The 25,606-nt window shown below is 48.2% G+C and overlaps 1 long non-coding RNA gene across 1 annotated transcript in view; it reads right to left on the bottom strand.

The window, feature by feature from the left end:
* LOC140687725 (uncharacterized) overlaps window positions 1-25,606 on the bottom strand; it is a 76,690-nt gene that overhangs the window by 49,825 nt on the left and 1,259 nt on the right. Inside the window, exon 3 of the long non-coding RNA XR_012062221.1 lies at window positions 2,715-2,804. This is a non-coding gene — a long non-coding RNA (uncharacterized lncRNA). The remainder of the gene's footprint in view (window positions 1-2,714; window positions 2,805-25,606) is intronic.

The raw sequence follows: 25,606 nt of genomic DNA, 5'->3' as shown, positions 1-25,606 counted from the left end.
AGCAACATGGATGGACCTAGAGATTATCATACTAAGTGAAGTAAGTCAGAGAAAGAAAAATACCATTTGATGTCATTTATATGTGGAAACTTTTTAAAAAATGACACAAATGAATTTATTTACAAAACAGAAACAGACTCACAGACATAAAAAACAAACTTACAGTTACTGAAGGGGAAGGGTTGGGGGATAAATTAGGAGTTCAGGATTTGCAGATACAAACTACTATATATAAAATAGATAAACAACAAGGTCCTACTGAATAGCACAGGGAACTATATTCAATATCTTATAATAACCTATACTGAAAAAGAATATGAAAAGTTATATATATATGCATAACTGAATCACTACGCTGTACACCAGAAAGTAACACAACATTGTAAATCAACTATACTTCGATTACAAAAGAAAAAAGAAAAAGAACACACAAGGAGAGTCCCACCGTGGTATGGGATGTGGGGGGATGCCTCTTTTCCTGACGCCTCACGCCCAAATTTCAGTCAGCCCACAGACCTGTGAACCCTTGGGCCTTGTAAGTCAGGAACCACCTCGTTCCTGGTGTTATTATTCCTCCAACCAAGTGGCCCGACATCCATGCAGCAGCGGTGATTATTTGTGGGGGAAAGGAAAGAAACTTTTGCCTATTGAGTTCCTGCCATGGGCTGGTTATTGTGCCAAGAGTTTTATATGTATCACCTCCTTAACCCTCACCATGACCCCATTCCACAGATGAGGCCAGAGAGGTTAAGTAGCCTGTCCCACGTGACTCAGCTAATAAGTGGCAAAATGGGGCTTCCAGACCAGCCCTGATACCCCAAGGTGGTCTGCCAAGTCCCCAGGGGTTTCCTGTCCATCCTCCCACAAACTCTGATGCCCCTCCCTGGGAAAATGTCCCTGCCAGCCCCTCCGTGGGCAGGAAAGAGTGAAGAGGGAAACCAGGCCCAGCCACCAGCGGACGGCGGGGGCGGCTGCCGTGTTTATTAATTTTCTGCCTCGGTGGGTCTGCAGCCCCAGCCGGAGCCCACAGAGTTGCCATCCAGTCTATTAAATAATTCTGTCTGGGAAGAACTTGGCATGCGCGGGACATGCTGATGGGCCTTTAAAATGTAATTGCCGTGCTAAACAAGATTAGAAGTGGGGAGGTGGGCAGGGTGAGCCCAGATGAAAGGGTGGCTGTGTTGGACAAGGCGAGGGGGCTGAGGACACAAAGTTCTGTCAGAGCCCCGGGCCCTGGCACCCCACACCTCCTGCGCCACAGGGTCGGCACCCTGGCCTGAGCCCCCTCAACGTTCCGTCAACTGGCAGAGCACTGGCTCCCCATGTCCTGCTGTCCCTCTGCTTCTCCTCCTCCTCCCCGATCCTGCAGGCCCCTCCAAACCAGCCACACCAGCCTAGACATGCTTTCCTGAATGTTCCCTGACCCCTCCCACTTCTCAGCCTTCGCTCACACAGTCTCTTCACTTAGGATGCTGTACTCCCTTGGCCAACTAAAACTCTCGCCGTCCTTTAAAAGCCCTCCCAGATGCCCAGACCTCACCATCTTCACGTACTTTTCTCTAAACCATGGCTTCTGCTCCCGTATCTTTTCTGCTTATACGCTGCCGCCTGCGTCAGGAGCCTGCACACAGCCTTCTCTGTGGGTGACTGGTCTTCCTCCATCACCGCCGCTGCCTCTGCCCTAGCCCTCCTTCCCAGAAAAGAACCAGCCGCCCCCTGTTTACCCCCTGCCCCCAGGTGTACAGGCCAGGTTTCTCCCTGGCCGCTGGCCATAGGCTTGGGGCTCAGAGTCAGGCATCCACCATGGATGCTGTCGCCAGGAGCCCAGGGCCAGGCTCATCGAGGCTGTGGCCTGTGTGTAAGGAGAGGCAGGGGCTCTAAACCTGAATCCCACCCCCAAAATCCCACCTTGCTTGGAAAGGGTGGCAGCCTGGTCACTTTGCTATGGTGACATCCCAGCATTTTCAAAGCAGAGAGCTCTTTTCACAAATGGAATCTAAGTAGAATCGTCATGTGCAAAACAGGTAAAAGTCATATTTTGTCAGTACAAGTGCCTTTGATACGCGCCCATGGATGCCATATTCTTAGTGGAAGAATGGAGAACAATTACAATAAAATTAGATAAGATGAGAACAAGGCTGTTTGTTGAATATGAAATAAAAATAAGGGATTATCAGTGACGGTTTCTGCTCTCAGCCTCCATCCTCTTTCCACATTTCATTTCAGTTGTACACTATTACTTATTCATACAGATAAGTAATTACAAGTTAAAAGAGGTTTTTGTTTCTTTCTTATCCCTCCTGGCAATACTTTTCAGTTAAATACAGATGCAGGAGAATCTTTAGTCCCAGCTCCACTCAGAGCAAACTTTCTGGGGGGGTTAAAATTGTAAAACTGGTATTGAAAATGAACTTGAGTCAAACATTTGTAAACTCTGCGGTGCCTCCAGAGTACCCCAGGGTCTGCAGACACAGTTTGGAAGCCACAGACTTTGCAGCCACGTCTCACTTAGCCATCCCTCCACTTGGGGTCAGGTGTCCTGCCCCTCAAATCCAGTTCATTCCTTGTTTCCCAAAGAGTCATACAACCTCAGAGTTGGGAAGGACCCCAAGGCTGTAAAGTCCAAAGCCCACTTTATGCAGGAATTCCTCCATAGCCCTCAACAGCAAGTCCTCCAGCCTCTGCTTAAATACCCGAAGTGATGGAGAACTTACCACTTTAGGGGGTTGCCTGGTCCCGTCTGGTCCATGGTGGAGCAGTTCTAATGGTTAAACCTCTCTTCCTCTCTGAACTGGTTTCTTTACCTGTAGAATGGACATAATAATATTTTTCAAGCCAGACTGCCCTGAAGACCAAATAAGATGATACTGAGCTGGCAGGTACTAAGAGTTCAACAATGCTGAGTCCCCTGTGTCCTTCTCTGCCTTCAGAGCACCCTCATTTTAGAGGTGCAGACAGCCTCATGCCCACAGAGACAAGAACATGATGTGGCATAAGCTTTGCAGTGGGGGTGGGGTGGGGTGGACGTTCCTCTGGGAGATCCCTAAGGGAAGCCTGCCTGGGGAGGTGGTCCATGGGCGTGTCAAGGGCCTGTGCCCCCAGCGAGCTTCACCAACTCCAGGCACCCCACCCCTGCCCCAACCCGGGGCCCCACCTCCCCCACTGGCCTTGGAGCCTCATCTGTCTTCCTTCCTGTCACCAGAGCTGGAGCCTTGTCAAGGAGGCAAGGGGATTAAAGCCCAGGGCCAAATGCGCCCCCGCCAAGGAGCTGGCACTTCATTACCCGCCTGCCCAGCTGTCTGTGGCCATCGATCGGCCCTGGCCTGAGCGACCTCCAATCGATGGGCAGCATGTTATTTACTGGATTCTGTCCTGAGCCAGCTGGGAAGAGGGGAAAAGAGCCACATTCCTGAGGCAGAGAGGCCCAGCCACCAGCAAGCCCTGGGGTGGGAGGGAAAGGAGCAGGTGGCTGGCAGCGCTCCGCTGGGGTCAGGGGTCCCAGGCCCAGACCCAGTGGGCATAGCAGCATGACCTTGGCTGAGGTCTCTGGGCCACAGCGTCCTCTGTGAAAGGCTCAGGTGGGGCCAGCAAGGTTCACAAACTCAGCACACAGGGCGGCAGATACTGAGGATGAGAGAAGGGGTGGCGTGGGGCCGGCGGGATGGAGCCAGCGCCCTGTGCAAAGGCAAGTTCATCTTCTCTTAGGGGAAGACAGGGGGTCTTATCAAACAGATTACCTCACTGGTGTTGATCAAGAAATGCCAGACTAATTGGTTTAAAATTCCACTTGAAACTTCAATCAGGTTAGTGATTAAACCTTGATGGGGCCTAGCGTAAGTGACTCCATTTGGGGCCTGTCTTCTTTTTAACATTTGCAACCAAAATATCTGAACTAGGACTGGAGCAGGGAGGCCATTCTAGCAGGGGGCACAACATGGGTAAAGATACAAAGGCAAAGAATTTGTAAGAGGTATTCCTGGCATGGTGGTGGTGAGTGGCCCACCCAGGTGAGAACAGAGCAGGGTATGTGGGGGCGCATGTGTATACATCCATTCATGATATGCACCTGTGTCCCTAGGCAGTTTGAAGCTGTGGAGAATCAGAACAGAGAATGGGATAAGGGGCCAGAAGAGTGGGCTGGGGCAAATTATGGAGATCCAGAATGTCAGGAAGTACTATGAGCAGATGGATGTGTGTCCAGACAGATCTGGCCCTATGTGGCGTAGAGGGAGGCTAGAGGCAGAGAAATGGCCCAGAGAGTGGGGATCAGAGCTGGCTGCCCTGGGAGGACATGGCCAGGGCAGAAGCACAGCATTGACTGTGGGGTGCAGAAAGAAAGGGGGCCACTATTTCCACTTTGGATAGCCAAGAGAACTGCAGGGTTATTGAATTATGAAGAGAAACCTGTCTTAGTTGGTTGGGTTTGGGCCCTGTGCTTTTAGGGTGAAACTGACCTAGGCAGTTGGAATTACTGATTAGGAGAGAAGCTGGTGGTTCAATTTAGGAGGCATTGGCATGGAGGGGCCTGTAGGACAAGTTCTCCAAGAGAAGATGCCTGTGCCCATCAGAACTCGTTGCCCATTCACTGTCCACTCTGGGCCCCATTACAATTCTGACACCGAACCCAGTGGGTGGTTTTTTCCCCCATAAACTCAGTACATGTTAATATAAGTAATATATTTTGTGAAAGATAAAACAATAAAAAAAAAGAGTATTAGTGTTTTACATTTTCACTAATCTCTTTAAATGCCTGGCTTAATAGATGACAGCTGGACCCTCTTATTGGCTTTTACATTCAGTCTCCTGCAATATGTTGTTTTGGTTGAAGTTGATAAAGAAAATCTGGCCTCCCCCAGATATGGAGTGGAAAAGAATTCTGGTAGCCTTTCCTGTCATTATGGTCATTCTTCTCTAATACTACACCAAACCTTGACTTGTGATAGATTCTGGAACCTGAAACTTTTCTGTTGCTTAATTCTGTTACATTAAAATCCACTGGTCTGTGTTGCACTTTGAATGGGTCTTTTACCTATCTATCATTTTTTTAAATAGTATACATTGGTCATTAGGAGATCACAGCCTCTAAGTATTGGGAAGCTCATAGTAGTACATAAAAGTTGCCCCAAATCCAAATTTTTGCTTGAAAGCTCAAACTTTATCATTGGCAACAAGTACTGTCATTTGTTTTTCTTGAAGTGACATACTTCATTCATTTTCAACAACATGTATGCCAAGTACCCGAGACTGAAAAACTAGTTTGTCTACAGTTGGCTTTTTTTCAAGTAAAATTGGTGCTCCGTGAAAAAAAAATGGCTGTTTCCACTTACAACTCAATTCCATAAGCACTATTTTTTGAGACAATTATCATACAACAGCCCCCCTTGTCCATGGTTTCACCTTACTTGGTTTCAGTTACCTACAGTCACCTGCAGTCCAAAAATACTAAATGAAAAATTCCAGAAATAAACAATTTTGGAAGTTTTAAATTGCACATTGTTTTGAGTAGTGTGATGAAATCTCTCACCGTCCCACCCACTCCAGCTGGGTCTAATCACACTTTGTTCAGCCTTTCCCAGTCTTTAGTCATTTAGGAACTGCCGTGTTATCAGATCAACTGTCGTGATATCACAATGCTTGTGTTCAAGTAACCCTTATTGTACTTAATAATGGCCCCAAAGCGCAAGAGTACTGATGCTGGCGATTCGGATGTGCCAAAAAGAAGCTGGAAGGGGCTTCCTTTAAGTGAAAAGGTGAAAGTTTTCAACTAGGTAAGGAAAGAAAAAACAAATCATATGCTGAGGTTGCTAAGCCGTAAGAACGAATCTCCTATCCATGAAATTGTGATGAAGGGAAAAGAAACTCGAGCTAGTTTTGCTGTTGCACCTCGAACTGCAAAAGTTTCAGCCACCATACGGCTAAGACGGAAAAGGCATTAAGTTTGTATAATAAGATATTTTAAGAGAGACAGAGAGACCACATTCACATAACTTTTATTACAGTATATTGCTACAGTTGTTCTATTTTATGATCAGTTATTGTTCATCTCTTACTGTGCCCAGTTTATAAATTAAACTTTCTCATAGGTATGTATGTACAGGGGAAAAAACATAGTATATATAGGGTTCAGTACTATCCGTGACTTCAGGGATCAACTGAGCGTCTTGGAACGCATCCCCCGCGGACAAGTAGGGGCGGCTGTACGTTTCTGCTTTATCTGCGCTTCCTATTCTGCCACACAGAATAGCAAAAAGACGTGTACTTGAGAATACAGATGTAATAAAGTTAATGATTTTTATTGGCTTATTGAGGACATTCTTAGTGAAACTGGCTTTTCTCTTTCCTGCAGTGCTTGGTGGTGACGGATACATGCCTACGGGTGCTAGATTTGTGCTAAGGCACCAACAACACTCTGAAGCACTATAGCTTTTGTACCATCAGTTGCAAATAATCAACACAGCAAAAATGGCAAATAACATGTCTTAGTATTACTATGAAAATAGTTTTGGGAAATAGCTCAGTGGTAGAGTGAAGGCTTAGCATGTGTAAGGTCCTGGGTTCAATCCCCAGTGCCTCCATTAAGAAAAGAAAGAAAGAAAATAGTTTTGACCACATAGCCCTCCTGAAAGGGTCTTGGGACCACAGCTTGAGGACTGAGCCCCTAAAGATAGAGGCTGTATCGTCATCTTGTCCCCGGGTCCTCGGCACAGCAACGGTGCAGAGTAACAGTCAACAGTGCTGAGCACTCACTGAGAACCTTCGAGGGACGGATTCATTACCTCACAACAGCCTTTGAGATAGGTACTTTCATTATCATACCCATTTCACAGGTGAGGGGACTGAGCCCCAGAGCGGGGCCTCGCTCTACCACCTCTCTGTCAGAGACTAGACTCGTGCTGACTCCAGAAACAAGGCTGGGAAATTATTCCTCTCTGCATTCCTAGTCAGCTCTTCAGATTCAATAAAGCTCCATCTGTACGTGTGAACCTCCCAGGCACCCCTCCACACAGCTGGCAAATCTAGTCCCCACACACCAGTCAGAGAAACTGAGACACTGAGAGGGTAGGGGTTTGTCCGGGACCAAAGTGCACATCTGTCCAGGGCCCTGGATACTACAGTGAGCAAGGCAGCTGGAGGGTGGTCCCAGTGCTCAGACAGCAGGGCCCAGCCTGGCCCTGAGTGCCCAGTGGCTAAGCAGCCCCAGCCCCTCACCCAGAAAAGCCTCCACTCCACACTCTCCCTCCTGATCCCAGGACCCGGGCCCTAAGGAAATGTTGGGCTATGTGACTTTCCCTCTCTAGACCACAATCTACTCATCTAGACAGCAGGGTGGCAGGTGCCGGTACAGCCTCACTGACCTCTGCATCTCCTTCTGGCTCCCCAGTTGTCGCCGAGGCTCCCCAGACCCGCCATGCATGCCAATCGCCTCCGGGAGGCGCCGAGCCCCTGACAGAATCAGTTAACACACAGACACCTCTCCTCTGTTTGCTGAGGCCCCTGGAGGCCCTGGCTCATTTTCTCCCCCTCCCAGAATCACAGAAAAGTAAACAACCACCCGGAGACGCTCCACTGGGTAAACAATCTAGAGTTTGCTCTCCAAATTGCCACCCGCCCCCACCCCGGAAGGTTGCACCGAGAGCTGACAAGTTTATCTGTAATTCACAGACCTGGATTCCCTGTCACCCACTGCTCCCCTCCTTCCACCACATGTGCTGCCAGAGCTGGAGGGGCTGGGGGGCCTTGGGCGGTCGCAGGGGCTGCCCTGAGCGGGTGGGTGGACAGCCAGGACAAGGGGACCCCCTGCTAAAAAGAGGCTCATATTGGATCCAAACCCAATGTCATGGACCCTTGCATCTTGGCCTGTTCTGCAGTGTGCCACCCAGGGTCACCTTCCCAAGGCTGCTCTGGGTCCCTCTGCCCTGCTCCAAAATGCTCCCCCCCTCTCTGCCCCAATTTCTTGTCATCTCAGCTTCTATACCTCTCTTTGTCCCGTTCTACCCTCCTTGTTCTCACCTGCCAGTCCTCCTCCCCATGTAACCCTGAGGAGCCCCTGTGACCCACCTCTCCCCACCCTTGGGTCCCTCCCCACAACATGTAACACCAGTGGAGGTCCTGGGGGTCCAGGACCTGACAGGGCCCTGCCCTGAAGAGCCAGCAGACAGACAAGAGGCTCACACCATGACAGACGAAGGGCTCGGTCATGTTGCTGTCGCACAGACTGCCTCCCTCCCTCTTGACAGGTGAGGAAACCAAGGCTGGCAAGGCGAGGAAGGGCTTGCCCAGGGTGACACAGCTGGCAAGTGGCTGAGCTGGCCTGGACTCCAGGTTTCTTTCCTGACTTTGGGAACAGCTGTTAGAGCTGCAGAATACTTTGGACCTGGATTCCAACCCTTGGGGGTGTCTGTTAACACCTCTGTGCCTCAGTTTCTTCATCTGTAAAGTGGAAGCAAACAATCCCTGCCCCAGAAAGGCATCTGTCATCTAGCAGGTATTTAGAAACCAGTAGCTGTAATTATTATTATTATTATTACTAAAATCATTATTGTTGCCAGTACATGACAGTCCCAGATCCAATAGTGATTTTTAAGGGACAGTTTTGCCAAGCAGCCCCTCTGACAGCTGAGGCTTGGACTCCTATGACCTGGTTGGGGAAGTGGAAACTTGACAGCTGAGATCAGAAGCACAAGACTGAGAAGGTAGCAGGCGCAGAATCCAAAAGCGGCAAAATGAGGATGGCTTAAAAGGATTAAGATCTGGCATGTGAACATCACCAACTGTCAGCAAAAGGCAGGAAAGCCAGTCGATAACCTGCGGTGGGACTGGATAAGGAAAACCCACCTCCAAATCCCCATTGCCCCAGGAGGAGGGCCCTGGAGGCCTGAGAGGGTTGTCCAGGGACAAAGATGGCAGCTTGGAGCCAGCCCACAGCACAGGCTGGAATGCTGGTCCAGCCCTGAGTTGTCCAGTGCTGGGAGCCGCCCACATTTGGAAAGTTCTGCCTTGGACAGGAGAGGCCCAGAGTCTGGGCAGGTGTCAGAGGTGTGAACCAGAGGGGGACCTACATCTCCTGGAAGTTGCCAGTGCCCTGTGCCACCTCAGATGTGAGGCGCAAAGTCCAGGCTTTGTGTTCAGAAACTGACCACTGCATGACATAGAATGTTGGGCGAATGGGAGCTGTGTCACAGATTTGCGTTGGCTGGCTCAGGTTTTCACAGGCAGAGAAATCCATTTCTATCTTGTTTAAGCCACTATTAATTTGGGCCTCTGCTGCACGACACCAATTCTCAGTAGTAACTAACAGAACCAGCCGCGGCTTCATTGCTCCTCTGCTGGGGTGGGAGGTACAGGTAGCAGTCTCTGCAGGAGTCTCTTTTTATTGTTTTCTGTTTAATCTTGTATTATAATTTACTTTTTTAAATAGGTAATAAATGCACATAGTGCAACATTTAAAAGGCACAAAACTGCCATCAAGACTAGGTTTGACTGTAATAGAGACTGTCATTTGACATTGGCTGAAACAGGGTAAAGGATTATTTCTCTCTCATCTGATAGTGTAGAGTAAGCAAACAACCCAGGATGGTTCTACTCGATGCAGAGTTCAGGGACCCAGGCTGCTTCCAGATCCCTGCCCCACCACCCCTGGGTGTGTCCCCTTCTCCCTGGTCCAGTATGGTGGCCATGTAACTGTGTCCCAAGCAATAGGAAGGAGGCAGAGAAGATAAAGGGGCCAAAGACACACCAGCTGTCTTTTCAGGAAGGTTTTTAGAAACTGCCTCATGATGCTTCTATTTACATTCCATAGACCAGAACTTAATCACGTAACCAGCCCAAGCTACAAGAAAGATTGGGAAATGTAGCCTTCCTCCCGGCAGCCATGTGCTCAAGGGGAGAACGGAGATTGGTGAACATCAGTGATACAAAAGATGTAGAGTGAAGAATCTCTGGTGGAGATTCTCTGGGAGGGGTAGATAGAGGCTGGATTGCACAGGTGTATACATTTTTCAGAGCTCAGAGAATGATCTACTTAAGATTTGTGCATTTCACTTTATGTAAATATTATCTCTAAATATGTCTAACAAACACAAAAAGGAACTATAAACAAATATTGAGCTCTAGTTACCGATGCGCAAGCAGAAGTGTATGGGGTAAAATATACTGATGTCTGCAACTTACTTTGAAATGCATCAAAAATAAGATGGCTGGGTGAATGGAGAAAGTTGAAATAAAGTAAATCTAGTGAGATGTCAATCACAGAATTTAGGTGGTGGATAGATGGGTGTTCTCTGTCCAACTCTTTCGACCTTTCTGTATGCTTGAAAATTTTTATAATAAATTGTTTGTAAAAAAAAAAAAAAACAAAGAAAGGAAGAAAAGAAAAGTCTCCTTTGCTTCCATCCCATCCTCTCGTCACCCAGATCCTCCCAGCAGCTTCTGTGTATCCCACTGACTGCAGTCTAGGCAAGTACAAACATGCCGCATACACAACAGTCTGTCTTCTCCCACCGCCAGCTTGCTCCTTGTGCTTTTTGCTCCTTGATTGAGAGAAACCCCTTGATCAAACTCCCCCCTCCCGGGAGCCACTGCCCCCTGAGCTGCCCAGGCAATTAAAGAAGGTCCCCTCTAGGGACCACCTCTCATCACCTCAGCATCCTCACAGCTTCCCAGTGCCCAGCAGCCCTAGACCCACATCCTACCTGCTCAGTGAGTCCCATCAGATCTCATCCCTTCCCTCCCCAGACCCCCACCATCTATTAACTACCACCATCTTCTTAGAAACTTCCTGCCACCTCATGGTCTTACGGAATCCAGCTGATTCCTTCCCAGTAACTCCTGGACCCTCCCCACCCCCATATTTCAGGATAGATGGGGCCAGGGGGCATCCTCCTGGGCTCGCTCTCCTTGGTCTCTTGGTCCTCTTGGTTTGGATCTTTCTTTTAGGCTCTTGGCCCATGGGTTTCTTTGCCACTCTTTCTAGTTGGCCCTCTCATGACTCCAACATCCACCTGGTGACCCATTCCAGAGAAGAGACTCTGCTGGGCTCCAGGGACATAGCATCTTGGTGAGATCTTGAAAGGGGAACAGGGTTCAGGCAGGCGGAGAATGGGAACACACCCCCAGGGCACAGGTAAAGGCTGGAGGTGGGAGGCAGCAGTCTCAGTCAGAACACAGTGATGTGGCTGGGGTGGCTGCAGTCTGGGGAGGAAGAAGCAGAGTGACAGGAAGCCACAGAGGGAAGGAGGCCTGGGGGCCGGGACACCACACAAAGGAACAGCTCCTTACTCAGGCAGGTAGGGGAGGGCAGTTTAAGGGGGAGGGCGTCCACCCCATCAGAGGTTAAAGAGGGCAGAGCCACCCCAGGCCTCCAGGGAGGTGTGGGGTGTGAGGCTGAGAGGGAAAGACATTTTTAATTTTGAAAGGCGTTGCTTGACTCCCCTCCATGGGGGTTTTGGCAGCCTCCAGCTCTCTCCAATGAAGTCTGAAAAGCCTGCTTTGTTCATGCAGTTTCTGAACATGGTACTCAGCCTCGGTGCCTGGGGACCCGACCAGGTATTGATTTTCCCCCAGCGGGTTTGCAGAGAAGATTTGCTCAATCTTCAGGTCGCCAGGGGAACACCACTCCAAAGCCCCATTCCCTCTGCCTCTCCCTCCCTTCCCTCCTCCTCCTGCAGCTTCCTGCCCCTCACCAGGCTCACAGCTCCATCCTCTGGGCTTCAGCCCAGGCACCGCCTCCTCCTGGAAGCCCTACCTGAACTCCCGCCCAGGGGTGAGGAGCCCCTTCTCTGTGTGCCCATACTGCATGGGCTTTGCTTCACTCCAACCTATCTCTATGTGTTACAGTTCTTGGTTTAAGTGCTTATGAAGAGAAAGCAAAGCCAGAGGAGAGAGGCCTGGAGAGTGTCTGCTATTTTAAATGGGGTGGTCAGAGGGCCCCTCTCTGAGACATTTAAGCAGAGACTAGACGGAAGTGAAAGGGTGAACCAGGTGGGTATCTGGGGAAAGAGTGGTCCAGGCAGAAGTGACAACAAGTGCAAAGGCCCTGAGGTAGGGGTCTACTTAGCACCTGGTGTGCATCCTGAATCCTGAGTGTATCCTTGGTCTCTGTCGCTCTCACTCTCGCTCTCTTTCACTCTCTCCAGCAGCAAGAAGGAAAATGTTGGACCAGATTCAAAGGGAGAGAATCAGGCCAGCTGCCCTAGTACTTCCTCCCTTTGGGTTCCCCCAACCTGCAGCCCTGGACCCCTCTGCCAGCCCTGCCTGCCCTCCCTACTTAACAGGTAGCCACATAAGCTGCTTCCTGCCAGGAATCCAGAGGATTGCCTTATTTGCCTGCCAAGTCCCCTAATTTTTTACTCAAAGCCAAATACCATAATGCCTAACTGCCTGTAATGGGTCTCCCCAACCTGGGTTCTGTGGGCCAGGAACCAGACTGGGGCAAGTCCTCTTCCTGCAAAGGGCCTGGAGCTTATGGCTAAAAGCCCAGTAGAGGGTTACTGGAAGAGAAGCCCCAGGTGCTCCACTCTGAGGCCAGCTGTCCAAGGATGGTGTTTCCCAAGGAGGTCACCGGGGATAGGGGGGAACCACGAGGCTGTGGAGACAGGCTGCCCGGGCTTGCATCCGGCTCTGTCTCCCACCAACTGCCCACCGTGGGCAGGCTGATTTCCCCGGGGCGCCGCTCACCTATGAAGTGGGGGTGATGATAGGGTTAGTGCGAGGTCTAAAGGAGACGCATCTTAGCCTGTGGTTCTTAGTCCTTGTGAAGTGTTATCAAAGTGTTTTTTAAGTAAAAAGGAGAGTGCTTAGTAAAGTGTATTTGAAAACCACTCTCTTACATGTAATTGTATTTAAAACGTTCAGTAGGAAAAAGGTTTGCCCCCTTTAAGAGTAATCTGGGAAGAAACTGCTTTGTCAGCACAAAGTCAGTGATTAGGAAACAAAGCAGGAGTTGCCAATGGTTTAATTAGCTCCTTTTATTACTTTAAGGCCAAGCGCAGAGGCCTGCACAGGTGGGAGTGGCGATCTGCCTGGGAAAGGCCAGCACACCTTGGTTTAGCGGCACCAGGTGGCGGGGACCCCCACCTCAGCCTTGGCAAACAGGCTGAGCTGAATGCTGAATTGGCAGAGCCTGGGTTCTGTGGATCAGGGGCTCAGTCTGTAGGCATCTGACCCTCAACAGCTAAGGAGGCCCAAGGCAAGGGGGACTGTGTGGGTGCCAGGGCCTGGCTGGCTCGCTGGCCTCGCTGGCTGGCTGGCTGGATGGATGGATGGTTGGATGAATGGAACATGATATAAGTGTACTGAGAGAATGAAAAGTCCAATGGTAACAAGAGGAGTAGAAAGTCAGCAAGCTACATGGGCCAGGCTTCCACTGCCTATTCAAACTTTCTGCCCAGACATCATCTTTCTTTTTCCATCTCTTTGATTACTAAGGCACACTCTCAGTTTGTCCTTAAAAGGAAAAAAAGCATGACCAGAGGGAGGTGGGCATGAGTCTGCGCCTTTGCAGTTCTTTGTCCACGTTGGTGGCATCAGTCTTCCCTTGAGGGCAGAAACAAACATCAATATGACTTATTGAGCACCTAACAAGTGCCCTGCAGTGTATATCCTTCACTTCTCCCAACTGCTGTCCCACACTGAGACCATACTCCCATTTCACAGATAGGAAAACTGAGGTTAAGTGACTGCTCTGTGAAATTGCTAACCATGGAGATGTCCCACAGAGGAAGAGGGATGTTCAGCAGTCAAGGCTGAGGCTGGGGTCCTGGGTGCCCCCTCCCCTTCTCAGATCTCTCCACCTGCCCTTCTCCCTCTCCCAGAGCCTGGTCCCTGGGTGCGCCCCTGAAGAGCTGCAATCAGGTAACAGACTCCAATCACAGGGATGGAAGTTAATTTCCACCAAGTGCCAAAATGCAGTGGGGTTTAAAAGAGAAGGCAGGATGTCGGGAAAAATTAAAGACATTCATAAAGGGAGAGGTATACCACATTCCTGCACTAGATGACTCAGTATTGGTAGTGTATCAGTTCTCCCCGAAATGATCTGTAGATTCAGCACAATCCCAATCAAAGTCCCAGGAAGCCTTTGTAGAAATTGACAAGCCAATTCTAAAATATATACGGAAATGCAAAAGACCTAAAATAGCCAAGGCAATCATGAAGAAGAACAAAGATGAATGACTTAAACTACTTGATTTTAAAACTTTCTATAAAGCTACAGCAATTAAGACACGGTGATAATTTAAGGTTTAAGGGTAAACAAATATATCAGCATAAGAGAATAGAGAGAATCCAAAAATAGATCCACACATATAGGGTCAGTTGATTGATGACAAAGACACCATTGCAATTCAGTGGAAAAAGGATTTTCTTTTCAATAAGAGATGCTGGATCAATTGAATCATATAGGAAAAAAATGAAGTTTGATTCCTACCTCATATAATAAAATTAATTCTAAATGGATCATAGATCTAAATCTGAACAACAAAACAATAAAGCTTCAAGACAAAATATGAGGATATTTTCATGACTGAGATAGGCAAAGATTTCTTAAACATAACACAAAAATCACTAAATACAAAGAAAATAATGGATTTTTATTGAAATTTAAACATCCATTCATCAAAAAACAACCATAGTGAAAAGGCAAGCTACAGACTGGGAAAAACTATCTACCCATACATATATTGGATGAAGAACTCCTATCCAGAATATATAAAGAGTTCCTACACATCAAAAAAAAAAATTAAAAATGACCAAAAGACTTTACCAGGCACTTCACAAAGAAATCCAAATTAAGCTATGAAAAAGTGCTCAACATCATTAATCACTAGGAAAATGCAAATTAAAACCAAAATGAGGTACTACAATATATCCACTAGAATGGCAAAAAAAGAAAAAAAAAAACTGACCACACCAAGCATTGGTTACCACAGAACAACTGGAACTCTCATACATACACTGCTGGTAGGAATGTAAACTGTACAACCACTTTGGAAAACTATTTGACCCCATCTTCTAAACCTAAGCACATATCAAACAGAAGACCCAACAGTTTCACTCCTAGGCATTGACTCAAGAAAAATCCAAACATATTTTTATAAAAAGACATATGTAAGTATGTTCGTAGCAGTTTTATTTAGAACAGCCCCAAACTGGAAAGAACTTAGATATGCATCAAAGAGAGAAAGAATAAATAAGGTATAATATAATCATTCAATGGAATATTACTCGGCAATGAAAAGGAACCCACTATTGATACATACAATATGCATGAATGCCACAAATATTATGCTGACTGAAATAATCCAGACACAAAAACTACATACAGTTAATTCTATTTATTTGAAGTTCAAAAACAGGCAAATAAATTTATGGTGATAGGATAGTGGAGGTTAGTTATTGACTAGGAGGGGCCATGAGGGAACACTCAAATCTGGAAATTTTCTATATCTTTAAAAACATTTTTTTTACTAACTTTTTTGTTGTTTGTGGGATTTTGGTTGGGGGAACTAGGTTTATTTGTTTAGTGGAGGTACTGGGGATTGAACCTAAGACCTTAAGCATGGTAAGCACACACTCTACTGCTGAGCTGTAACTTCCCCCCTTATATCTTGATTTGAATAATGGTTACATGGCCGTGTGTATGTGTAAAAATTCATTAGACTCTAGACTTGATATTTTTGCGCTTTACTGTGTTTGTATTCTCGCAATTTTTTAAATTACAAAAAGAAACAGAAGCTATGGAGGCTAAGGTGACCAGGGGCTCAGGCTCTCTCCCCTACAAGGGCCCCAAAGCCCAGGAGATATGAAAGGGGATGAAGTGTGTGCCTTTGATGTGTCCTTCGCCCTGCCCTTGGCCCTTCCTCTGTCCACCTCTTATTTCCCCACCTGTAAAAACGGTGTCAGAATTTGACACAGGAGGAAGACTCCTAAGTGTTGTGTCTGTCACACGGCCCTGGGTGCTCTGATTCCAGAGGGGCCTCTGCCTTTCATTGCCTTTGACAGTTTTGACAACTTTGGAATTTGAACATAACTGTTGGTAAAGCAAATGATTCTTTTCCATCGAAATGCAAATGAATTTTGTCTGGTAGGAGTGCAAACGATTATTGACCTGTAGCTACTGATCAGCTCTCATTTATTAGTAAATTCACTTCCTGGTAGCCTGCCTATGGATCTGCCGTTTGGATTCTTCTTTGAACCTGTTGTAACATCTTACTGATTCTGGCTTTAAATAACAAGTTAAAGCCTTAGACACGTATTTATCTTCTTTTTATATGGGAGTCAGGATTTGTTGTCACGTCGTCTCATCCCAGCTCCCTCTCTAGCACCCCGTCTTCCGGGTGAGACATCAGGCTTCTGTCCATCTCCCACCCAAGTTCAGGAAGGCCTGGGCTCCCTGGAGCCGTTGGTTTTTCAAGTCCACCCACATTATTGAGGATCTGGTGTTTTCTGGGCTCTGGGAGGGAGATCCAGGTCTGACCCCCAGGCTGGGAGGAAAGACCGAGCCAGTTTACAAGATTTTTCAGGACCTCACTTAATCTCTGCAATGACCCTTCAAGGCAGCAGTCTTTGTTATTAATATTGCTATTCATACCTCTACTTAGTATAGGAAAACCCAAGCGCAGAGAAGTGAACCAAGTTGCCCAGGGGTAGACCCAGGACTCAAACCCAGGTCTCTAAATCCATTAGAACCACTCACTGGGTGCTCAAATATCTGTTTCACATGGATCAGCACCTCCCAGCCCCACCAGCCCCACCCTTGGGGGACACTGAGAGCCTGAGTTCCCACTGCCCAGCTCAATACTTTTGTCCCACTAAGCATCCTGGTCCCATGGTGGGTATCAGAAGGAGGGAGGGGGCTGAGAGAGGAGGCCACAGGGGCAGGAGACCCACCCAAATTTTGGTGAGAGGGGCTGGCCCTGTGTGCGTGTGCGTGTGTGTGTGTGTGTGTGTGTGTGTGTGTGTGTGTGTAAGGCGCTGACCTTCCCACTGAGGCAGAGCCTGGAGGGGTCACTGGCTGAGTGGAGAGCCTGGGGGAGCTCTGGCCAGCATGCGGAGACCCTAAGAACTAAACAGCTTCTTGAGCCTTCAAAGGCAGTTTTTTCCCAAGAGGGACACTGGGCTGTTGCCACGCGAGGCCGAGCCACACAAAATCAATGGTGCTTGCTAATGAGAAGCCACTGGGAGCAGGGGTGCTGACCCTGGGAGCAGGGGTGCTGACCCAGGCACCCCAGTGCCCTCCAGCTCCAGAATCTGCTTCATCTCAAACCCAGACCAGACCAGTCGTTCCCACTCCCAGTCCCACCTGTACACCAAGGGTCTCTCTGGAGACCAGAGCAAAAGCCAGAGGCCTCGGAGGCAGCCAGGGGGCTTGAGGGCAAAACTGAGGGACTGCAGGGGCAAGAGGATGACAGTCAGGCCAGAGAGTGGCCGTGGAATAGTAACAAGAGGTGACCTCCTGGCCCACACATGCATCCTATTTTACAAAGACTAGAACACAGAAGGAAACCACTAGAGATTTTCACCCTCCTGTGCTTCTGGTCAAGGATCCAGACAGAGAAGCTGCAGGAGGCCAGGAGCTCCTGGGCTGGGGCAGAGGGAAAAGGAGAAACAAGCCTGCAGGGAGGGCCTCCCCCTCCATAAAACCCCGCACAGGTTTGAAGAATAAGAGTTGACACTTCTTGAAGACTTCTGTGCCAGCCTTGTTCTAAGCTCTATACACCTTGAATCATTTCATCCTCACCACAGTGCTGAGGTCAGTACAAGTACTAACTCCATTTTACAGATGAGATCATTGAGGTGCAGAGATGTTAACAAGCCCAAGACCACGCAGAAGTGGTGGAGGCAAGAATCAGACCCAAGGAGCCAAGCTGGCCTATTCTCCCATTTCTGCCATGCTGGAATGTGGGGTCCCTCCTTCATCACTGAATATTCATCAAGTATTTACAGGGGACCCACCATGTGCCAGTGTCAGTGTGTTGGCCAGGCACTGGGACACTACACAGCAGACAAGGCTCCTGTTCTTACTTGGATCACAGTCTAGGGGGCTCCCCAATGCTGGGGTTGGGGCGCAGCAGCTTCTATGGTCTCCATGGCGACGCGAGGAGGTGGGAGTGGGAAGGAAAGAGGCCTCCGAGCATTGATCTCGCTCTAGTCAGATTCAATCCCGAGTGAAAATGGATTTTTTAATGCGTCTATTAGCTGCTTTGAAAATGCAAATTGAGTTCAGAGAATATGGAGGCTGCCATCAGAAAACAATTTGGCATCTGAGGCCCTGGGAGGCAGGGGGTACCCCAGAATCAGAATCCCCCAAGCCTGAGCTTAGCCTTGGTGAGGGGGAAGGGGAGAGGCACCCTGGGGACTTTACTCCTCAGCCCAAGGGTACGGGGATCTTGTGGAAGACGTGAGCTAGCTCCTGTATAGAAAAGAGCAAATTGCAGCCCCAGAGGGATGCCAGTTCTCATCAAGGGCACAATCCCGGAAGACTTCCTGGATGAGGCAGGAGCCTTTGAAGACTCACATTGGGCAAGTTCCAGGCTCAGGCGAAAAATAATGCCCAATAAGCTTTGGCCAAAGTGCTTTACAATTTATAAGAGGCTCCCTCCCTAGCTCTTAGTTTACTCCTCTTCAGGGCTACAGAGAACAGGTGCATGAGCCCATTGTACAGTTCAGGAAGTCGATGCTGGGGAGGCATGTTGCCAAGATCACTCAGGCAGGGCCAAGGCTAGAATTCTCAATCCCTGTTTTGTGAGACCCACTCCCTAGTGGGGAAAGGAGCTGCAGGAGCTGGCCTGGGCCAGAGGATTTGGGGAGTTGGGGGTTGGATTGGCGTGGTTGCAGGTGGGGAGCAGGGCTAACGTCTCAGCTTTCAAGGAGGCTAAGGAGGAGGCTGGGGGAGGCAGTAAGTGGAAGGGCGGGATGGAGGGGTGCGGGTCAGATACACAATTTCTTCTCTCCATTGTCATTCGCTGTTCTGTGGGGCCTTCTTTGCATATGCAAATGAATTCATCCTCCTGCAATTACACAGTAATCAGGAGCAAATTACCTTCTTGCTGTTTACTTTCAGCGTCTTTAATTAATCTGGTTATTAGACGATTAATGAAGCTTGTTTGGCGAGAAATTCATAGCAAGAATGGAGAAGGGGATGTGTGTATGTGTGTGTGTATGTGTGTATGAAGAGGGTGGGAGATGCTGTACTTATCCAGAAAGAAAGGCAATTCGTGGGTTTCCCCTCAGCTTTTTCAGCCTCTTTCCCACTCTCCACAGTTTCCCCACACACTCCCAGACCCACCTCTCCTTTCCCCTTTCCCACCAGTCCCAGTTTCCTCTTGCAGCCCATCACCTCCTCCAGGAAGCCTTTGTTGATTGGGAAGGTGGCCTTTAAGAGTCCCTTGAAGGCAGTGGCCCCTAACAAGACTGGAGATCAGGAGTCAGTTTGCAGGCCTTCTCTATAGCCCCCAGGGCCCACTCCAGGCACCTGAATTCCCATACTGCCTCCTGTTCAGTGCCACCCCTAACCCCAGACTGTGTCTAGGCAGTGTTCCAAAGGTAGCCCTCTCCCCACTCCAGGCAGAAGTAACCTCCACAGCCCGTGGACCAGGCCTCTGCCCAGAGGTTACTGAGTATGGCCATCACCCACATCCACTCCCACACCCACACGTACTGGGCTGTGAAACCACCAGGCCCAGTTTGAGAGAACATTAAGATCATATTTCTTTTAATAATTTCACAGTAACAGTCTGAGTTCCCACATGCTCATGCTGGCAGCAGTTAGGATTTCTCTGAGGTACCCTTCCCTAAGTAGTTTCAGGGCATCCCAGGGACATGTGTTCATGTGCCACTGTTTTATCCTGGGGTGATCTGTAATCTGATTTATTTTCTATCCAGCTGCTTTTAAGATCTCTTTGGATTTCTGCAGTGTTTCTACAGGCTACAGTGTTTCTAGGTCTGGGTTTCTCTTTATTCACTCTGCTCGAATTCTTCATGCTTTCTTCCCAGGATTTGACTTTTTAAATCATTTCTGGAAAATTCCTAATCAACATCATTACGTTGCCTCCCCCAGTTCTCTCAGTTATCTCCTCTGTAATTCCTAGATAACATTTGTTAAACTCCTTATTCTATATCCTATATCTTTTTTCCTCTTGTTCATGTTTTTCTGTCTGTGCTGCATGATGGTTAATGATTTCTTCTAATCTATTTTCCAGTTCACTAACTACCTCTTCAGCTGTATCTAATCTGCTGTTTAACTTATCTATTGGGTTTTACATTTCAACATTATTGGTTTCATTTCTGAGACTATTTGTTTGTTTTCATATTTGCCTGATTTTCCTGGTAGCATCTTGATTTCTCTAAACATTTTAAACCAGCTTTTTTTTTTTAATTTTCTGGATCTGGTCATTCCAATATCTTCAGTCTTGAAGGTCTAATTTGGTCATTTGTTGTTTTCACTGACTTATTCATAATCGATTGTTTCCTCATGTGCTTTGTAATTTTATATTGCAAACTCAAGCTTAGCTGGGTCCTCCCCTTGGGAATCCTGCACAGCAGGGGTTGGGAGTGTGTCCCTTCCCAGAGAATTTACTTCTGCTTCAGCCACATGCCCCAGGAGCTACCAACACACTTGGAGTTAATTTCACTACTTGGAGTTTCCTGGAACACATAGGTAATGCAGATGTTTACCCTAAACCCCTGTGTAGGCAGACCTGTGGTTACAAATTTAAAGGCTTTTCTTTCTACCTAGAGCATAAGCTGAAACAGACAACTATTCTTATCATTTCTCTTTGCCACTGGAGGATTTTTTTCTCTATCTTTTCACAAAAGGTATAGCCTTCGAGAGCCTTGGTTTTTTAGAGGTCTCAGTTACAGCTCCCCATGAGTGCCCACAGCCTGTCTCTTTCTTCCTTAAACCTCAAGCCTCTAGACCTTTGTTTCTGGAGCTGGACAACTTTGTTCCCCAGGAGACATTTCTGGTTGTCACAACTGAAGGAGGGTGTGGTTTTGGCATCTAGTGGGCAGAGGCCAAGGTTGCTGCCAAACATCCTACAAGGCACAGGATAGCCACCCTCAACCAAAAATAATCCAGCCCCAAATGTCAATAGTGCTGCTATTGAGAAACTCTGATCTAGATCATGGAGATGTGTGTGCAAAGGACCTGAGGTCTCCCAAGGCTTCAGCACTCCTTAACACTCAGGCTTTCAGCATCCTCTTTATGTTTGACATCCTTTTCCTTTCATGCATTCATTCATTCTACAAACACAGGCATGCATTAAAAAAATAGTTGTCTATTGTATGGAGCACTTCCCGGTGTTCTGTGGTGGGAGATATCTCAGGATATTCACTTGCCACTCCTGCCTGCATCCACCTCCCTAATACTGGCTGTTCTGGCTCACCTCTTACTGTCTGGTGACCACCTTCTCTATTTCACCCTTTCTCCCTGCACCAGTGCACATCCGGAAGCCCCAGGAATGTTACTGAAGGTTTGAGAGACAATCGGAAGAGTCGCGAGAGGGTGTGTGTGACATGTCCACCAGCAGCAGTAACTTTTCCACAATCTCCCTTCTCTTCAAATCTCCAGATCTGTTCACCTGCCTCAGTCACAACCTCAGAGAGTGTCCTTTCCTCTTCGCCTCCCAAAGTCCAAGACCCAAGCAATTCCTGAAGCAGGAATATGCATCCTGTCCCTTGGAGTCTGCGTCAGGAATCCAGGGCCCACAGGAGATGCTCAGTATTGACTTGTTGAATGAACGAGTGAATGAATGAATGAGGCCCAGCTTCTGAGCCAGGCAAGGCAATCACAATAAGCCAACGTACATTTCCCGCAAAGTGACACCATGTTGGGACAGCCCTAGTTTCTGTCTAAATGCACATTTAGGGAACACATCTCTAATGCTTCAAGGGCACAGCTGGGCTAGAGGAGCTCTCAATTTCCATAACTAAACAGCACACTTAACCTCGCAAACTGCAGTTTCTGCGCTCCAATTTGTTGTGACTTTACAGTTTCCTGTGAGAACAAACAGGGTGGACTCTTGCTTGTTTGTAACTACAGGGCTCAGCCTGGGCTAAGGGAAAAGCAAAGAGAGCCTGTTCCAAAGCCTTAGTTCTCTACCTCCGGAAACTCAAATAGCCGCAACCCCCAACTGGCCTCTCCCTGGCAAGGGTGGGACAAGGTCTCTGTGGTCTTAGCGGTCCCTGGAATTCCAGGGTCATTCACTCCACTCATTCATTCATTTAATAAATGTTTGTAGAACATCTTCCATGTGTCAGGCACTATTTCAGGCATTTGAAGTTGAGTAGAAAATAAAGTCCCTGTCCACTCAGCACTTTTGTTCTCCTGGGAGAGACATGATCAATATACTACAGGATGTAGGGGGGTGATAAGATCGATGAAGAAAAATGAAGTGTATCAGTGGCCAGATTGATGGGGGGATGTTGTTTGAGGGGCGGTTGGGAAATGTCTGCAAAGACAACTTGGTTCAGTGAAAGTAAGTACCAGAATTGGGGGGGGGCGCAGCAGGTAGGGGCCCATGGTGAAGAGGAAGAAAGGGAAGAGACTGGGTAAGAAAGGGAGGAAAGGAGGCTGAAGAAACACCGAGAGCCCACCCCACCGCGTCTCACTGGCCTCGACCAGAGATCTGAAGCTGATTTTCACTGTGATGGGAAACCCGGAGGGTTTAAAGCAGGGGCATGAAAGAATCCTATTTACTTTTTCCCAAGGTCCCACTGGCTGCCGCATCAGGACCTGAGGGAAGGGGCAGGAGCTGAAAGGCAAAGGGACACTGAGGAGGGCATCAAATAACCCAGGCTAAGGACAATGGTGGTTTGCACCAGCTGGGGAAAAGCAGCTGGATTTGGAGAATTCTAGAGGCGAGCCATGGGGACTCTCTGACGCCTTGGACAAGGGGTGGGGGTAGGGGTCAAGGTTGAGCCCATGGATTCTGACCACAAGGATAGTGGGGCCTTTTATTGAGAGGGGAGAGGAGGGAGGAGCAGGCCTAAGAGGTGGTGGAAAGTCTGGATCTGCACACCAAGGTGGAGGTGCCTGATGATGGGGTCCAGGACACGCCACCCCAAAACACGGCACCTTCGCATATTGAATATTTCACACCGAGTGTGTTTAAAAAGTGTGTTCCCCTGACCTTTCCCCTGCCCTTTTCTCTTGAAACGGTCATAAAACCTTCATGTGAGAGGTGCCCTCCCTAGCCCCGGAGGAAAGGAGCCTCATTTCCAAAGAAAAAGAGATGACAAGAATCCTAACAAACAGGCCTTGCTGAGCTCCCCCAGTGCTGCACGCCCCTCTTACTCTCTGTCCTATTTCCAGGCCCCTGGCCACTCTTCATCAAACCTTGCATAGAAACACTCAGGTCTGTTCCTTCGGTTCTTCTTTCCTTACAAAGGCTCCCATGTCATGTAAAACTTGCATTAAATACATTCGTATGCTTGTCTCCTGTGAATCTGTCTTTGTCAGTTGAATTTTCAGACCCATCTAAGGACCCTCAGAGGGTCAAGGAAAACTTTGCCTTCTCCAATGCTGGTAGAACTGGGGAGTGGAGGAAGGGCCACACAAGTCAAGTTCAGGTGCAAGAACAGAGAGCTGAAGATGCACGTTTGGGAGTCAAAGCCACAGGACAAGCCCCTAGGGAGCAGGCACAGTGGAGAAGTCAGTGGCCTGAACCCTGGACACACAAGCATCCTAAGGTCATTAAAGGTACATGTCGTACCTCACCCCACTTAAAGCTTCCAGTGGCCCTCTGGCTACATGCTGCCAGGTCCCGGGTGATCTCCCCTTGGGGCCTCTGACTCAGTGCTGCTCTGGTCCCATCTAACAAATCTTAAAAGCAAGATCTGAAAGGATTTGACCATTTCCAAGTAGCTTAATCACATTCTGGACAGACCTCAAGAATATTTATACATATACAAAAATAATGAGCACCCTATGAGGTAAAAATTCCCAATATCTGGAATCCAATAAGAAATTATCAGGTATACAAAGGAGGAGGAAAATGCAGCCCATAATGAGAAAAGAAATCAATCAATTGAAACCAACCCATAAATGACATGATGACAGAATTAGTAGACAAAGATATTCAAAATAGTTATCCTAACTATATTCCCTTTGTTCCAGAAGTAGAGGAAAATTTGAACATTTAACTAGAGACATGAAAGATATTAAAAAAAAGAAAAAAGACCCAATCAAGCTTCTGGAGTTGAAAGATGAAATCTGGGATTAAAAATGCACTGGACACACTTAACAGCAGACTGGATGCCACAGAAGAAAAAGTTAGTGAACTTGAAAACGTAGCAGTAGAAATTATAAAATGAGAGAGTGTGTTCGAGACGGCAGAGTAGGATGAGCCCAAGCTCACCTCCTTACACAGGCACACCAAAATTACAGCTATTTACAGAGCAGCTATCAATGAGAACAACCTGAAGTCTAGCAGGAAGAATTTCCCACAACGAACAACACAAAGAGAGCCACAGCAAGACGGGTAGGAGGGTCAAAAATGTGATATAGCCAAGACCTCCACACTCAGGTAAACAGAAGGGTAATTAAAATCTTAGGGGTTCTCCCCAAGGAGTGAAGGGTCTGAGCCCACACTGGGGTCCCCAGCCTGGGGGGTCCTGCATCAGGAAGATGAGTCCCTAGAATGTCTGGCTTTGAAGGCCAACAGAGCTTGCATATGGGAAAGTTCGAAGGCTGCAGAAAATAGAGACTTGACTCTTAAAAGGCACACACAAAATCCCATGTGTTCTGAGTCCCAGCACAGAGGCAGTACTTCGAAAGTAGTAATCTTGGAGAGCCTCCTGGAGGCAGGAGGCATGGCATGTAGGACTTTCCCCAGGACTTAGAGACTGATGAGAGCCATTTTGGGGGGCCCACCCTACCACAAGAACACTGATGCCAGCCAGCACCATATTAGAGTCCTCCCTCTAGACTATTGGTGCCAGGAGCTTACCCCACTGACCAGCAGGCCGGCACCAGTCCCAAGACTCCCTGGACATGTAGCAGGGGACAGGAAATATCAGGAAAGTACTGAGTTGGAAAAAGAAAAGGGGGAACGGACACAGGCCTGGAGCCCCAGAGGCAGCCCTTGCGTTTGAGGAGTGGGTGGAAGAAAAGAAGCCCAAAACCCCAGAGGAGGGGAGGCAGGGAGGGCAGAGGAGGAGAAGAAGAGGGAACACTGTCCTGAAGGGTAAGGCAGCCCCCGCCATTTCTCCATCCTCTTCCATTGCCCCACAACATTAACAAAGCCCCTTCTTCTCATCACAGAGAACTAGCGCTGAGGAAGCCAAAGGAAGGGCCTGATTTGCATACTCCAGCCACTCCCCCACCCCTTAGTGTGTGCAGTTGCCATAGCAACTGGCCCCCAAAGACTCTTCTTTGCAGTCACCTCCCCTTTCCGTACTGCTGCTGCTGGCTGCTCATCCAGGCTCTGAGGGCTCAGAGTTCATAGCTCATCTTATGGATGAAGAAACTGAGGCCCAGAGAGGGCAGGCAACTTGCCCGATGACACGCATCAAGTTAGCAGCAGACACTTACCTAGAATCCAGATCTCCCGATACCAACTTCAGCCTGCCTGTCATCCTGGTGTGGGGGTGAGGGGGCAGGTGGGGGTCA

This window comes from Vicugna pacos, chromosome 20, assembly GCF_048564905.1.
Source record: "Vicugna pacos chromosome 20, VicPac4, whole genome shotgun sequence".
NCBI classification, from domain to species: domain Eukaryota; kingdom Metazoa; phylum Chordata; class Mammalia; order Artiodactyla; family Camelidae; genus Vicugna; species Vicugna pacos.
The sequence above is the reverse complement of the archived record's forward strand: the minus strand, read 5'-3'. Positions and strand labels throughout refer to the sequence as shown.